The 16297-nt window shown below is 39.1% G+C and overlaps 1 protein-coding gene across 2 annotated transcripts in view; it reads left to right on the forward strand.

The window, feature by feature from the left end:
* Positions 1-16297, forward strand: part of LOC114895550 (25-hydroxycholesterol 7-alpha-hydroxylase) — a 647364-nt gene that overhangs the window by 537793 nt on the left and 93274 nt on the right. The window lies entirely within an intron of this gene.

A 16297-nucleotide genomic window follows, 5' to 3' on the forward strand; every position in this document is an offset into this window, starting at 1 on the left:
TTTGCATTGCTTTGAGCATTAACATTCTCTGAATATTCTGCGCATCTAAGTAACCATGATTGTGGTTCACTTCATTTAATGGTCATTCATATAAAATTAAAGCTTTGAGAATATTATAATTTGCTTCAGCTAATACCGGTTATATTACTCCTTTATAGGATGGCTGATATTTTCACATAACAGAGATTTTCCCACTCTCTTGACTTTTTCATTTTATTGTGTTGTTTCTTTCACTGAAAATAGGCTCATAGTAAGTTCAAGGTGAAGTTTTCAGGCTCAGAGCTATTAGTCAGTTTTCATGTAAACAACCATCTTTGACATCCGTCCTTCTATTCATTCAGCTTTGCATTCTGTTATGTAAATAACCATACCTGTGTGTTTTTAAAAATCACTATTTCTAATGGGCACATTAAAAAATCCTTAGGTATTCAGTGCTTTTCTGCAAATAAATGTAACGTGGGTGTATTGCACTTAAGATTAAAGGCCAGTAAGGCAGACAAAAGGGACACCATTGCAAATTAAACCGTAAAGGTCTGAAGTATTATTAAGAGGTTCACAGATACTGTGTTCCAATCAGGCTCAGTAAGGGCTGAATCCCTATTATGTTTCTAAAGCCTCCAAAAAGACATGGGAAGGGACCCAAAGTTAAAGTCGTCCAATAGAAAGCACTTAGGCCAAGAGCACATGAATGTATGACTGGGTAATGGGCCTTTCATCTTTGAAATAAAAACAGTTGAGTTCAATTGGAAGCGAAGTTTCCCCCTTTGAGAAAGTTTATTTTAATGAGTTTCCATTTTATGCGTGGGCTGCTCTTTAATCCAGGCAGTTCCATTGAAGTCTTACCCAATGAAGATGCAAGACAGATTGTCCAAGCTTGCGGCTATTGTTAGGGGTTGATGAAGTGTATGGGCCCTTATGGTTGATAACAGAAGTAGATGGTCAAAGCCAATAAATAAAACTTTAACTCTGATTGTTGGGTGCTTTATGCTGAAAAGGTTTCCATTAACATGGATCTTTGGTTTTGAAGGACTTGTGAACCCAAAGGCAGCTTGTAGCTCTGTCACACAAACTAAGTCACTTAGACAAGCAGCAATCTGTCCTAGCCGATCAACTCAGTTTGGCTTTTAAAATTCTGGACTTCTTTTTAGAAATCAACACTGTTAATATCTTGACAGACAATGAACAATATGTGAATCTGCTGTGCAGTTGATTTATCACATACGTGGTTTAAGGAGGAGGTACTTTGTGTTTTGCTTTATGGGGTCTTAATAATGAAAATTTTACAATGAACAATTTATTATGTTTTAAGTGGTTGGTATTTGAGTGTGGGGATGGAGGAGGATATTTTACAGACAATGTGAGTCACGGGACCATCTCAGGTATCATAAATGTTCATAGCTCACCCATATGACATTCGTATGCTCTCTCCAAACTTTTATTCTTCTAAATCTCATTTCATCTAATTTTTTTTTTTTTTTTTTTTTTTTTCCAGTACGTGGGCCTCTCACTGCTGTGGCCTCTCCCGTTGCGGAGCACAGGCTCTGGACGCGCAGGCTCAGCGGCCATGGCTCACGGGCCCAGCCACTCCGTGGCATGTGGGATCTTCCCGAACTGGGGCACGAACCCGTGTCCCCTGCATCGGCAGGCAGACTCTCAACCACTGCGCCACCAGGGAAGCCCTCATCTAATTTTTGAGTGATGAATATGATCAGTTGTGTACCCATAATTGTCCTAAAATCTACCAAAACCATTTGTCCTGAGTTGCAGTTCCTTGAAAATCTGCCCCAGTGGCTTCAAAATTATACAACACTAATTTAGCAATATAGAAGCCACTGAATCCTGTGACTATTCAGGGCATGATTATAGTAGCACAACAGATGGAACTGTAATGACCTTGAAGGAGTAACCCTGCCCTCACTGCCTCGCCACTGGAAGTTTAGGTAGGCGCTTCAGGGAATATATCTCATATTTACCTTTACAGTTACCCAAGGAAAATCTACCTGTGATACTTTTGAGGCAGAGATACAAGTGGCCCTTAGCCCACACCCTGCATCTGCCATCCTACAAGGGACCTTGCGTGCCTAGAATGGACCACGCTGCTCACAGGAAGCCCCATGGAATTCCCCCACCCCAAATAACCACTGGCTAACTGCAGACCTAGATGGAACATGACGGCTACATTCTGGGAGAATGGAGGCAGGGTCCTGGGCTGAGGCAGAATGGAATATTCTCTTCTCTCCTCTGCATTTTGTGATGAAATCTGTAAAAGTGAATGAAATGACCAGCAAGGATGACAATGTGAGAAGTCAGGGGCAGTGAGGAAATGAAAGAAAGAGGGTTAGGAAGCCTAAGGAGAGGGCAGTGTGGGTGTTGTTGGCTGATTTATGTCAATTGTCCACAGGGTGTCATTTTTTGTCCCTTTTTTTCCTTTCAATAATAAAGTGTATAGTTTATAACCATGTTCACAGTTAGTGATTTCCTATCTCTTCCTCAATAAGATTACAGTTATCGTTGTCTCAATATATTTCCATGGTGTCAGGCTTATTACAAATGTCATAAAAAATTTCCAGCATTTTTCTCTTCCAGACAGGACAGTCTAAGTGTTTAGATGCCCACTGTTTTTTACATAATGGTCTTTGAAAAGGAACACATATCCTAATTTCTACCAAATTTCAAGGTAGATATATTGGAAAGGTACAAAGATGCTTCCAGAATTCTAGCCTGTGATTCATGAGTTGGGGGCCTTGAGAGCCATCAGGGTCTCAGGTCTTTTACCCAAATCCCCTCCTTCCTTATTTCTACATTTGGTTGTTTAATGGTTTGCATTCCTAAACAAGGAGTATGACAGCTTTATTGGTACCTAAGGAAAAAGTAGGGTGATGGGGACATCAGTTTTCATATGGTATGTGACACAGAACCAGAAATGGGACGATGTCATGTCCAGATCTGTCCGTCATGGAGGAATGACCTTAGACTTCCTGATCAATTCTGACAAGTCACTGACAGTTTGCAGGGGAAGCACATATGTGACAAAGGACAAGCAGAGGCTACATGTGTCAGCAAGAACCCTCCGATTCCGACTAGGAGTCAAGCTGCTGACAACTCTGGTATTTGAAGGCCGTTGGTTTTCTTTTTAAATATGACTTCAGAAAATCACAGGTGTTCACTCTTCCGGACACACACAGTTTTTCTGCTGATTTGAGTCAATGCCTACATGACGGGTCACACTGATTTAAATGCTAACATGTTCATGGTCTTTTTGCCAGTTTGCGTCTGAATTTGCACACATTTATTGACATAATTCTGGATCTTGAGTGATAAGGGGTAATTTGGTATTATTTATAAAAACCACAACTGAATTGAAGTGTTTTAAAGCCATGTTTAGCATAAAAATGGGCAGTTCTGGCTCAGGCTTGAGGCTTAAAATGTGAATGTCTGTCCCTTGCACAGATGGAACAGAGGCCACATGGTATAGTGGTTAAGAGCTTAGACACTGAAGCCAGACCTCAAGGGTTTGAGTTGTGGATCCACTTAAGAGTTGGGCGTGGTCTAGCACATTAACCAATATTTCTGGGAGTCAATGTCCTTACCTTTAAAACGGGGGTAACTAGAGCTCCTCCCTGCTCAGGCTGTGAGGATTATGTGGCTTACTACCTGTGAAGCTGTTAGAACAGGGTCTGGTGTGACATAGACGCCATGTAAGTTCAATTGGTTTAAAATTACGTTGCTGAATTTTTAGATATCCAATATGCAGTTTCTGTGAGATGGCCTAATGTAAAAAGAGAGGGTCTGTGAGTTTATCATTTTGATCAAATTTGGAAAAAATCGAGCCATTATTCCTTGAAAATGCTTTTGTCTGCTTCTCTCTCTCCTCTCCTTTTGGAATTCCAATTAGTTGCATTGCTTAGAGCGCTTTATACTGTCCTACAGGTCAATACAACTCTTTTATTTCTTTTAAGTTTTTCATATCTTTTTTATCTTCCTTTTGGATAGTTTCTGTTGCTATTTCTTCAAGTTGACTGATCTTTTCTTCTATAGTATCTAATGTAATCTACTGTTGATCTCATGCACTGTGGTTTCATTTCACATATTTTGTTTTTCATCTCTAAAATTTCCGTTTTTTAAATCTCCCATTTCTTTTTAAGTTCATGTTTTATTTGACGTTCTTGAACAAATAGAGCACGTTTAACATCCTTGTCTGCTAATTTTATTCTTTCATGTCTTTGTGGCAGCTTTTATTGATTGACTTTTTTCTGTAGTTTCCTACTTCTTTGTATGCCTAATGGCTCTTTTGTGTGCTGGACGTTGAGGATTTTATTTTAGGGTGTTTTATTTATTTTAATAGTGTGGGTCTTTGTTCTGGCATGCAGTTAAGCTTCTTGGTATCAGTGTGATTAATTTGAAACTTGCTTTTAAACTTTGTAAGTTTGGGTCTAAAAAGTTCATCTGACAAGTCTCATACAACACACTGACAACTTTTGTTTGATGGTGCTACTTATTCATTAATTTGTTAATCAGCTCTCTCTTTCATCCATTCATCCAGCTAATATTTTATGGGATTTCTCTGTTATGGTTAAGATGAATAAGAATCCTCAAGGAGCTTATCGTTCAGGAGAGAAGATCAATGTAGACATAAAATGTTATCAGGCAGGGCTTCCCTGGTGGCGCATTGGTTGAGAGTCCGCCTGCCAATGCAGGGGACATGGGTTCGTGCCCCAGTCTGGGAATATCCCACATGCCATGGAGTGGCTGGGCCCGTGAGCCATGACCGCTGAGCCTGTGCATCCGGAGCCTGCGCTCTGCAATGGGAGAGGCCCGCGTACCGCAAAAAAAAAAAAAAAAAAAATGTTATCAGCCAGTGATATATGCAAGATGCTATAGAATCTTCTGGTACCTTACTTTTCCCATGTGTATACATGGATGTTCAGCCAAAGTGTACTCTTGTACTGAACTTTCTTTTTTCTCTGTGATTATTCTCTCTTGGCCTCACAATGTTTAAGAAAATTTCAGTATTATAAAAAAATATATTTATATGTGTGTATAAATATATATACATATGTATGTATCATTAGGAGGAAAAAATTTATATACTTTTATAACAATTCAAGCATTTATTCAACAGATTTATCTTGATGGGCTATAATGTGCCAGTCCAAAGCTGGAGCTACAATCATGAACAAAACCAAGTCCTTTCAAAATGCAAATTCAAAATGCACAATCAAGTGGTGATGATATATACCATATTATAAAATTACGACTCTGTATTTATCATCCTGCTTTTAAAGTGACATGATGATTCTAGCATTGAGTTAATGGTAGAAAATTGCCCTTGGACAGGCCAGCTTGTTCCCTGTTCTGAGCTCCAGATTATAAGCGCTACTGAAAATGGCTAGTTCCAGAGAAGTGTTTTTAAAAAGGATTGCTGATATATCTATATTTTTGTCTGTGAGAATGCTATTATTGTAGATACAAATTGGATTCCTTTTTTTAGAGTTCCAGGGTATGAATTTCAAGAAGATTCTTGATTGCAAAAGAACAGCCTGGCTAGGAGCTACTACTACAAATGTTTCTATTGCTGTGGTGCTGCTGTGATTTCCTGAAATATCAACGTCTGCTGGGGCTCTGCTAGGTGTTCTGTGAAGTTCTTTACTTATGTCTTTTCCTGATCCTAGGACGTATGGAATAATAAAGTGAGGGTGGCCGTAAAGTCATGTTTTTTAAGTATTTATGAAAATGAGACATAGCCACCACCAAGACAGAAATAATTTTCAATCTGCATTATTGAAAGTGCTGTAATAAGACTGTTAGCACATGCGTATTGTAAATTGCAGTTAGCATTGTTGGTTTGATGACTGTTGGTAGGTGGCTTTCTGAGCAAGGCTTATCTGGAAGATTCAAATCAAATTCTACGTTATTGTCTAGGAGGAAGGCATAGCATAGGAATATTGGGAATTTAAAATAACCCTCACGAGAGCACCTTGTAGTATCTCTGCCTTACTGAACAGCAGATGCCCCACTTAGCTAGCTTTCGCAAGAACTGACTAAAAGTTGAGTGGGAGACAAGAGTAGAATGGTCAGTGGAGAGTCCTTTTCGCAGACCTTGGCTTCCTTCTCTAAGGCAGGGGCTCCTTTCAGAGAGTGACAGATGACAAGATCCACGCTGGGCAGACAGCCTTCCCTGATGCCTCACCACTTTGTGGTGCCACCACGTGCCCCTTCCCAGAGAGCAGAGGGGCTGCACTGACCTGCAGTGACTGGTCCCAGGGTGGTGGGGCTGCAGATCCAGAGAGACGCCAGTAGGCTTACGGTGCAGCTGCGAAATCATTTTCACTCAGCTGTGATGTGTGGGTTCCAGTAATTCTGCTGTTGAAGAAGTTGTAGCAGATCTATGCCTCTTTGCTGAGAGGACAGAAAATATTACCAATATTACTAGAGCTAAAGTTTCCTAGCACCTCTAGCTTTGTTTTCAGGTGGATTAAACTTTCAAAGATTTGAAAAATGAAACTTTTGCTCCACTGCTTCCTCCAGCCCCATCTCTCCCCTCCCCCTTCTAAAAATATGAAAGGGGAATGAGCAATCTGCAGTGTACTTATTTCTAGATGTGCTTTTTGTTACGCTGGTAGGGAAGGTATTTTTAAGCTGGAAAAGATGTGTGTAGTTTCATTCTTTAAGCTCTTGCAGCTTTCCTGTTTTAAACTGCTACAAAGTAGGTATTGCCTTTTAAAATTAGGTTGCTTGAATATTTTATATAATTTTTAAATATTAAGCTTAATTTGAAGGTAAGGTATTTTACCTGTTTTTATAAGGTACTTTATGCCTGCATATGTACATATTATATATAATTATATAAATATCTTACAAATAAATATATAAAAATATATATTACATATAGTATCTATATTCTGCAAGCTACTTTGTATTTATATAGTCATCTGTAACTAAACCAATGACTGATCCATTCATGAAATTTATTGAGTTCCTACTATGTGTCAGGTACTGTGGGCCTACAGTGATATATGAAGCGAGTCTCTGAATCTGAACATGTCAGGGTCCTAACTGAGGGCAGAGTGCAAGCAGAATTCAGGGAAGAGCAAGATTGTTTCCAGCTAAGCTTAGAGGAATTGGGAACGTAAGAACAGTTTAAGAGAGAAAGTGTCAAACACAGTGCATGGCATATAGGAACTGCTTAAACAGAATTCACTCCATGAATGAAGAACGAACGAACGACTGAAAGAGAAGTGGCCTTTGACCTTGAAAAGTGTGTAGGTTGGACTTGAAACAATGCCAGTGCAAAGGCAACCATGTGAGCCAAGAAAGAGAGAAGAAAACTCAAGGCAAGATGAGGGAATGGTGAGCGGTTCTGTCTGACTGGACTTGGGGGATGAGTGATTACGTTTTCAAAGTAGGTTCGAGCCAGGTAGTGGGACCTCAGACTCCACTTAAAAGAATCTCGATTTTGTCTGTACTAGGGGAGCCATTGAAATTTTCAGAGGGGAGCGTGACTTGCAGATCTGTGCTTCAGAAAGACTTAGCTGGAGACACTGGTAGATGAGGAGAGATGAAGAGATCCCAGAGTCACAGGGGCTGGTTCTGTGCCTAATGGTTTGATCCAGCCTACAGAAAAACGTCATCCAAGTACTGCGACCTGACATGATCAGTCATGCAATCAGACGCAAACAAATTAGACCCCAATGGTGAAATGTGAGGCAGAATAGCTCATGGGAAATAAAAATCAACAAACATAGTGAAACTAACTCAGAATTGACTCCTTTGCTATCTATCATGCCTAATTTTAGACACTCTGAAGTGCTTTGGGGAGAGTACTTTCTAAGTTGATATTTTCTTTTTTCTTCTTTGAGAAGGCCACACGTTGTTTATACCATTTGTCCTTTTTCTTGTGCTGGTGACACAAATTATGGTTTCATCCAGATTAACCCTAAGGTGTCTCACTTTTAATACCCTTGAAAATTGCTTCATTCTTTGTAAAAGACACAGTGAAAATAAGGAACACGGAAAACAGTCCAGGTGTTCATGAACAGCCTTATAAGTTCCAGAACTCTAGTTTCTTAATAATTTTCATTGGTCCACTAATCATTTACATACATTCTGTGTAGTAATGAAGGTATTACTTGAATGTATATGTATATTCAATTCTGCAGTCACACACACACACACACACACACACACATACACACACACACCTCACACCATAGCTTTAGAGTTTTGGGGGGGAGAAGAGAGAAGTCCGTGTATAGTACCCCTTTCTTCTCCCTGCACCCACTTATCTTCAGAAACAGCTCATAAACAAGACATGAGATAGACAGATGGAAATCAAAATATCAAAGTTATTGTTGATCAAGCTGGTTGGAAAATGTGGCTTGACCTTTGCAGGTAAAAGGGTTTGCCTAACAGTCTACTTCTAGCTCTTCCAACATGTGGGAGTGATGGGCCACCTAAGGAAATCATGATGTCCTCAGAGCACACACACCTTGCCAGGAGGATTGCTGTCTCCACTGGTCTGGAGCTGATAGGGAAGAAGAAGAGAATCTCCCACTGCTTCTGCTGTTTCAAGATGAGCTCCACCTACTCAAGTAACACAGACCAGTGCAGGTCAGATCATTGTCACCCACAGTTAGCATTCCTTCTGGGGAGGGGGAGGCAAAGGAGGATGGGCGTACAAAGTAGAGCGATTGTGTTATCTAGGGGCAATCCCTCCACCTAGCTTTACAAAAGCAGTGCAAAAATCAATGGAAGGGACTTTCCCCTAAAACACACACACACACACACACACACACACACAAAAACATTCACAAATATCTTCAGGCTTTATTTGAAGGGAAAACTTATGTAAATATTTTTGACTATGATTATGTGTGCTGTGATTTAAATGACTAATACCTTTAGTGTTGAATACTTACTAGATCAGAATGCATATATTATATACACATATACACTGAAGAATATGGAATACATTCAAGCCGTATTTTTAAAATAATGAACTTTTGTTTTTTAAAAATATTTATTTATTTATTATTTATTTATTTTGGCTTACACTGGGTCTTAGTTGCCACACATGGGATCTTTAGTTGCGGCATGCATGCTGGATCTAGTTCCCAACCAGGGATCGAACCAGGGCCCCCCTGTGTTGGGAGCGCAGAGTCTTACCCACTGGACCACCAGGGAAGTCCCATGAGTTTTGAATTAAACATTAATTCAGAAGAGTAACTGTAAGTTAAACTTTAAAAGTCATCAAAGTATTGAACATAAAAAGTATGGTATTGTTTCGGAAACCATAGTTGAGCCCATGATGATCAATGTGGTGAAGGTATCATATTTCAATAACCACAAAATACATTAGCTCTTCTAAACTTTGTTTACACATTTTGCTCTTAATTCTGCTTTTATTATCTATTCTGGGAGCTTTTCATGTGTCTTTTAATTTTATTATTTGGCATCTCTCCAGTCACCTGCTAGAAACTCTTCAGTATTGGGCATCAAATGGTTAAATGGGAGGGTATCACACAGAACGTAAAGCAACAAGCTGAAAGGTCCAGGCTGCCTTGTAATCCTGATATTGACATTATACCTTTTAAAAATATTTTATTCATACCTTTCTGGTTTTTTATGGGAGACTTCTTTCCTTAAAGATTTCATGTACCTAGCACAGGGAGATCAGCTCGTGCTGTGTGACCACCTAGAGGGGTGGGATAGGGAGGGTGAGAGGGAGACACAAGAGGGAGGGGGTATGGGGTTATATGTATACGTATAGCTGATTCACTTTGTTATACAGCAGCAACTAACACACCATTGTAAAGCAATTATCTCCAATAAAGATGTTAAAAAAAAATTTCATGTACAACAGAATAGTGACAAATAAGTTTTCCAAAGTGCCAAAGAAAAGTTAGTGGGATGTCAGCTCATCGTGAGAATGGGGTAAGGGTGACTTGTCGACAAGTAGGGTGAACTGGTTTCAGCAACGGGGGCAAATGAGAGAACAGAAGATGATATCATAGAACCTTCAGGCTCAGTAAATTTTAAGAGAGTTAAGCTAAGATTTCATTCATATCTTTTGTAATCCTAAGCGAAATATGTAAAGTTTACACTCAAGACTCAAGGTTGAGTTTAGATAAGATTTGTACTCTGCTGTCCAACATCTGTTGACTCAACCACGTGTATTTGGATATTGCCAAAGAAACGACAGCACACCTGGCAGGATTAGAATTATGTCATCAGCACTTCTGAGGGTAGCTCCCCTCTACCTTCCTTCCTCCCCTCCCTAACCATCGTACACTCAGAGTATATCTCCCTCTTTCCAGCTATACTTTGATAGTGAATTATAAAAAAAATAGCCACATCCAGTTTCCTGTATATATTTACCAGTGAAAACCTCTTCAGAAGTCCAGGGTTTGTCATGGGTCAGAGTAGAGAGAATTTTGCAATTGATTTTGGATTTTAAGTCTTTAGAAAAACAGGTTAGAGTCCAAGAAAAATGGAAAAAAACTAAGTTAATAAAATGTTCATGTTTTGGTGAAATTGTTTACTAGTATAACTTGGGAATAACTGACTCTCCAGCAGAGCATTGCATATCAGTGATTGGAGAGACTTTTGGTTTCCAATGACAGATGAATTCCATTCCCAGTGATGAGCTTTTGGTTGCAAGTCATGCCTGCAGTAGAATCTATTAAAATTTTAAACAGCTTTACTAGTCCGATTGGGTTGGTGAGGTCTCTGTTCACTTAAAAGAGAGGAAGAGGTTACTCTTCAGTCCCAAATATACCCCCTTGGTTTATACTTTTGCCTAGAAAAAAACTTTCACCTGGAGATGACATCAGAAAGCTGATTGACCAGTCAGTTATCAGGGGAATGGGGACTTGAATCAGACAAATATGTTGAAATAGATAATAGACTCAGGAATTTGGGAAATAACGTTGGCTCGGATATTCACTTTTTTGGCCTCTAGGGACCCTCAAAACTAAATGAAAATGAACTCCATTAAGGATGAAAGCATTATCTTAGTAGAACTCTGAGGCTTTCATTTTCTCTCTTGAAGGCTTGTTTGGTACACACACATGTTGAGTAGCATATGAATTTTGAGTTATTCAGGTGTAGATTCTAAATGCATACTAATGTATTCTTGTTTAAAGCTGAATCATTCAGCGTTTCTAATACAAACTCTGATTCTGTGAGCCACTCGATGGCATTAAATAAATTGCTCAACTTTGCTTTGATAGTGATCTAAGTACCTTCTTTTAAGAAGACACTTTTCTGATAATAGTCTTTGTTCTCATTTCTAGGGGACTTCCTATGTGTCAGTGAGGCATTACTATTACTGCACTACTTTAGAAATGCGATTCAAAGAGGTGAACCACTTGTAATGTGAATAGCTAAGACAGGTGCAGTCCAGGTCTTCCTTGAAAGCCTGTTCTTCGTGGCGGTGTTGGAAAGCCTGTCTATCAAGTAGCATCATTTTTTATTGGGGTTATTTTAATATTTTTAATACAGGATGAAATGGACCTGATTAAATCCAGTTGATGAGAATACTAGAGCAGTTATTTAGGACAAGAACTCACTTCCATTGCTCTGAAGCAACCAGGATTTCTTACTGCAACTTGTTTATCAGAAACCAAATAAGGGAAGGAAGCTTTCATAATTGCTAAACTTTTGACAACTATTTCTATTCCATTAAAATTAGGATCCTGATGACCAAAGTTAGAAACATCAGAAGTTACATACTTAAATGACTAATAATTTAGTATGTTAGTCTATGGGAAATATATGGGAAGTTAATATATGAGAAGAAGGAATGTTTTAGAATAACTGTCTTTCTAGCTTAAGAGTATGAAGGAGCCCCGAAATTAACAGTTTTCCCGTATATTCATTATTAGCACATTGTACTCAGTCTCATAGTCAATTTTACCATGAACTCTAACTTCAGCTTTACCTTTGCACTGTAAAATTTCCTTGAGGGTCAAGTTTACAGCTGTATAAGGTATTCTTTTGTTTCAAAGACAATTCGACTGAATATATCTTCTGAGAAAATGTTAGCATAAGCTTGAAACCTGCTAGCATCTGACTAGAGGAGTTCTTAATACTGTTTTCGTTTTCCAGCAAAGTATTTTCAAGTAGATATTTAATAAAAAGTAGTTCTTATATAACTAAAAAAAATTAAGGCTGATTTTAGACCTCCTCAGTTATAATAACCCAGTGGAGTTCAGAAGGCTTATATATATACCACAGTGTTAAATACTCCAAGTATCAAAGTACCACATCCCTGAATTTTATTGTTCTCGCTGAGTCACTGTATTATCTTGATACTTTCTAGCATTTTCAGTACAATTATTAAAACGGTTTCAGTGACTCTAAAGGAATGTAATTGGAAAAGAAAGATGGCCTGTACTGGATGAAATTCTTAATTAATCTTTCACTGTTAAATTGTTCAAAATTAATCAAGTATATTGCCTTTAAGAAGGCAACTACACTTTATATACCTCAGTATTATCATCACCAAGTCATATATTAAAAGTTAATTTCTGATTTAAAAGTGTACTTTAACTGCAAAACCATCAATCCTAAATAATTCCATTACCAAAAAAAATCTTATAACACCAAAGAACGTGACAGACTACTTTGTGCTTAACATTTTGAAGGGTTTTTTGGTGTGAGCTTTGCAACATGACATTAGGATGTATGTTTTTATAAAATAACTAACCTGTGGGCTTCCCTGGTGGCTCAGTGGTTGAGAGTCCTGCCGATGCAGGGGACACGGGTTCGTACTCCGGTCCGGGAAGATCACGGCTGGGCCCGTGAGCCGTGGCCGCTGAGCCTGCGCGTCCGGAGCCTGTGTCCGCAACGGGAGAGGCCCCAACAGTGAGAGGCCCGCGTACTGAAAAAAAAAAAAAAAGAATAACCTGCGAGAATACCATTCATTCACTCATTGATTCATTGATTCATTCATTTATTCCACATGTATTCATTGAAAAAAGTTAGATTTCAGGCATTGAGAATAATGACTGTGAAATGCAATAGCAATTTTCTGGTATATAAGGAGGCAATAAACAACTTGAGTTCTAATCATATTTGTGGATAAATATCCTTGGGGCTATTGGAGAAAATTATGAAACGGTGGTCTCCCTCCGCCCCAACTTGTTTTGAATTATACAGATTATACTCTCCACTGGTTCTCAATATTTTTTACCACCCTAACACACCAGAGTGACATGACACACCCCACCAGACACACTTGGCCCCTAGGGCAGTGCTTCTCCGCTGGAGAGAGAAAGTCACTTGTCCCTTTGCCGGAGCTGGAGATGAGTGAGTCCCTTGGCTCTCTGCCCTGTTCCTAGGCTGAGAATCACCAGTAAATGAGATCTTGCTTAATTATGGAGCAGGCCACAGAGATAAATGCCTCAATACCTCCAGTGAAAGACCCATATGCTCGTAATACAGTCAGTAGAACTACATAACTTCAGTTGATTTTTTTCCCCCATTAAATCAACTAGTTGTTTGATTCAATCAATTAACTAGATGTTTTTTGTGTCACACAGACATACTCTATATAACAACATAGAGCAAATACATTATTTGGTTGGACATTTTGTTAAGATGTGATTGTAAGCAGGACCATTTTAAGATAAACGTGTAACAGATGTTCCTCAAAGCCAGATTAGCATGAAATACTCTGTTTAACTGAATGCGGAGTCAAGAGTCGAGTCTAAGATGCTTTGATGCTGGAGGACTCTTGATCTTACCAGAGGTGTCAACAGCTGTCACCTGGCTGGCAGAGGCTATAAGGAGCTACTTCAAAGACACTGAAGTGTAAAAAAATGTGCTGTTGTTCTTAAAATCAATGAAATAGGATACGAGCTTTTCTTGAAAATTTTGTCTGTGTTCTGATAAATACCGTATTCTTAAACCTACTTGGAAAGCACATATAATGCTACACATCAAGAAAGACTTAAGTTACCTCAGGTAAGGAGTATCATATGAATTAAATGGGCAACCCACTGCAATGAGTAAGATCTATCTGTGGAACTTAAAGGCATTATTCATCTACTGGATATGCCTTTTGATAGGATATCCTGATGTACCTAGTTTGATTAAATGCCTTGAAATTGGGTAGAATCTTTTCTGTTTTGAGCTAGCCATACAATCAAGTGGGGTGGTGCATGAGTAGAATGGACAGTTACTTAATGTCTTTTTATTTCTTCACCGTAAGGACTATCTCAGCCTTGCCTCCTCTTCAAATAGACATGCTTCCCTGAGAGTTAATCTGTCATATCCCTAACAACTTAGTATCAGTTAGTTTTTCTGATTGCTTTCTCTCCTGTCTGGGAATTGGAAAGAAAAATGCAGGAAACAGAAGGACGCACTGAAGAAAAACTTGAGCTATCTCTCTGCTTTGCCCCATCTCCTATCAAGATTTCATTTATCAAACTACAGTATCAATTTTAGAAAACCGCTTTGAAAAACCAGCAAACCAAAAGTTAACAAATGAAGATGGGGGTCCTTCCAAAGTTAAAACCACACTTGTGATTTAAAATGTGACATTGGACGATCAATTAAAATGCTTCTTTAAAAAGGCAGACTTGGGGCTTCCCTGGTGGCGCAGTGGTTGAGAGCCCGCCTGCCGATGCAGGGGACACGGGTTTGTGCCCCGGTCCGGGAAGATCCCACATGCCGCGGAGCGGCTGGGCCCGTGAGCCGTGGCCGCTGAACCTGCGTGTCCGGAGCCTGTGCTCCACAGCAGGAGAGGCCACAACAGTGAGAGGCCCGCGTACCACAAAAAAAGGGCAGACTATTACATTAATTATTAGTTTAATCCCTCCCTAAAATTTCCAAAATATGCACTCTTGCTGTAAAGATCTGAGGACTAAATTAAGACAGTCAAGTGCGCCAATGCATTTTCTCAATATTCATATATTTCCTTCCTTTTCTGAATGACAGAGCTGGTTGACCAACAGCTGTTTCTGTTATGTAGTTTGAGCTACACTGCTTTCTCTTCACTCTGAGAATTACGAGGGTTTCTAATGCTTCATCCTTGAGACAAGGGGTTTATCCTGATGGCCTAGCCGTTACTTAAGATTTTCCTGGGTTCTTTTGTACGGTCTTAAAAGTGATTTAGAGGTGTCATCAAATTTCATTAGCATTAAAGGGACAAAATAAATAAGCACGCAAGAGTCAGACAGCTTTATACGAATAGTAGAGCGTCATGGTGGGGGAGATTTTTCCATGCTTCTGTTAAATCAAGATAATTTGTCTTAAAAACTAGATGATTTTTTTCTCCTATTGGTTAGGGGTATCTTTTATTTTGCTCAAAAATAAATTTTAACCTTGTATTTTGGAACAGAATAGAAACATTGAATGAGATACATTGTGTTGAATAAGATAGAAGTATTGAAAGAAATGGAAGACAAAGCCCCCAACCCTTTCATAAGCCCGTTTCAGCCCATTTCCAACAGGTGACATTGACAGGGTTTGTCACCCATAAATTTACAGCTCATTCCAGCCTCTTCATAAACTGACTAAATTTTTTGAAAGAAAAAATATATATAGGTGTATAAAATACCCAGTTACAGGTCGTGTTCTATTTAGCCCTTGATTAAAACGTGTTGGTCCTCGGTATCTTTTAGCTATGAAAATTATAATATGGAACAGAGATTAGAATGCAATTATCATGGCTAGAAGGCATTTACTCAGTGGTGGCAGCCACATAAAACCGGGTCCTGAGAATGATGATAATACGGTAGGTTCTGCATGCCCGATATTATTGCCGTACATTATGTATGTTTCATTTATACTATTTCGCACACACCAGCAACGCTGACAGATAGGTAATTACTCTCTGCGCCAATGAACAGTTATCAGCACCACCGCTGTTTATTGCTGAAATGAAGTGCGTTTGTCAGTCAAGGTCACTTGTTTGTGTGTCCTCTTTAATAGTTCCTTCACAGTTGTTGAACTTTGCACGCAGTTCTTACTGCAGGGTTCCTGGAGGTTGCTTTACTACATAATGCGTTTCTCAGGTTATCAAAGTCACTTGTATTTATCACTTTAATTGATAAACAACTAAGTTGCAGGAAGCAGAACTGAAGATGGGAAAGAACATATTTAGCTAGTCAGCTGATCCCACGAGGTATTCAGTAATGAATGACCGATCTCAGACAGATGTCTTCAGTACACACTCTCTTAGCCAGCCTGAGCTGGTGAAATTTCATTTTATAATGTTAACCTTAATTTCAGCCGCTGATGGATACTGACACAATTTCATAACTACTATTGACTTAACATTTGTACCCTC

The sequence above is a fragment of the Monodon monoceros genome, unplaced genomic scaffold (genome assembly GCF_005190385.1).
Source record: "Monodon monoceros isolate NGI ecotype Baffin Bay Population unplaced genomic scaffold, NGI_Narwhal_1 Super_Scaffold_14, whole genome shotgun sequence".
Taxonomy (NCBI): Eukaryota; Metazoa; Chordata; class Mammalia; order Artiodactyla; family Monodontidae; genus Monodon; species Monodon monoceros.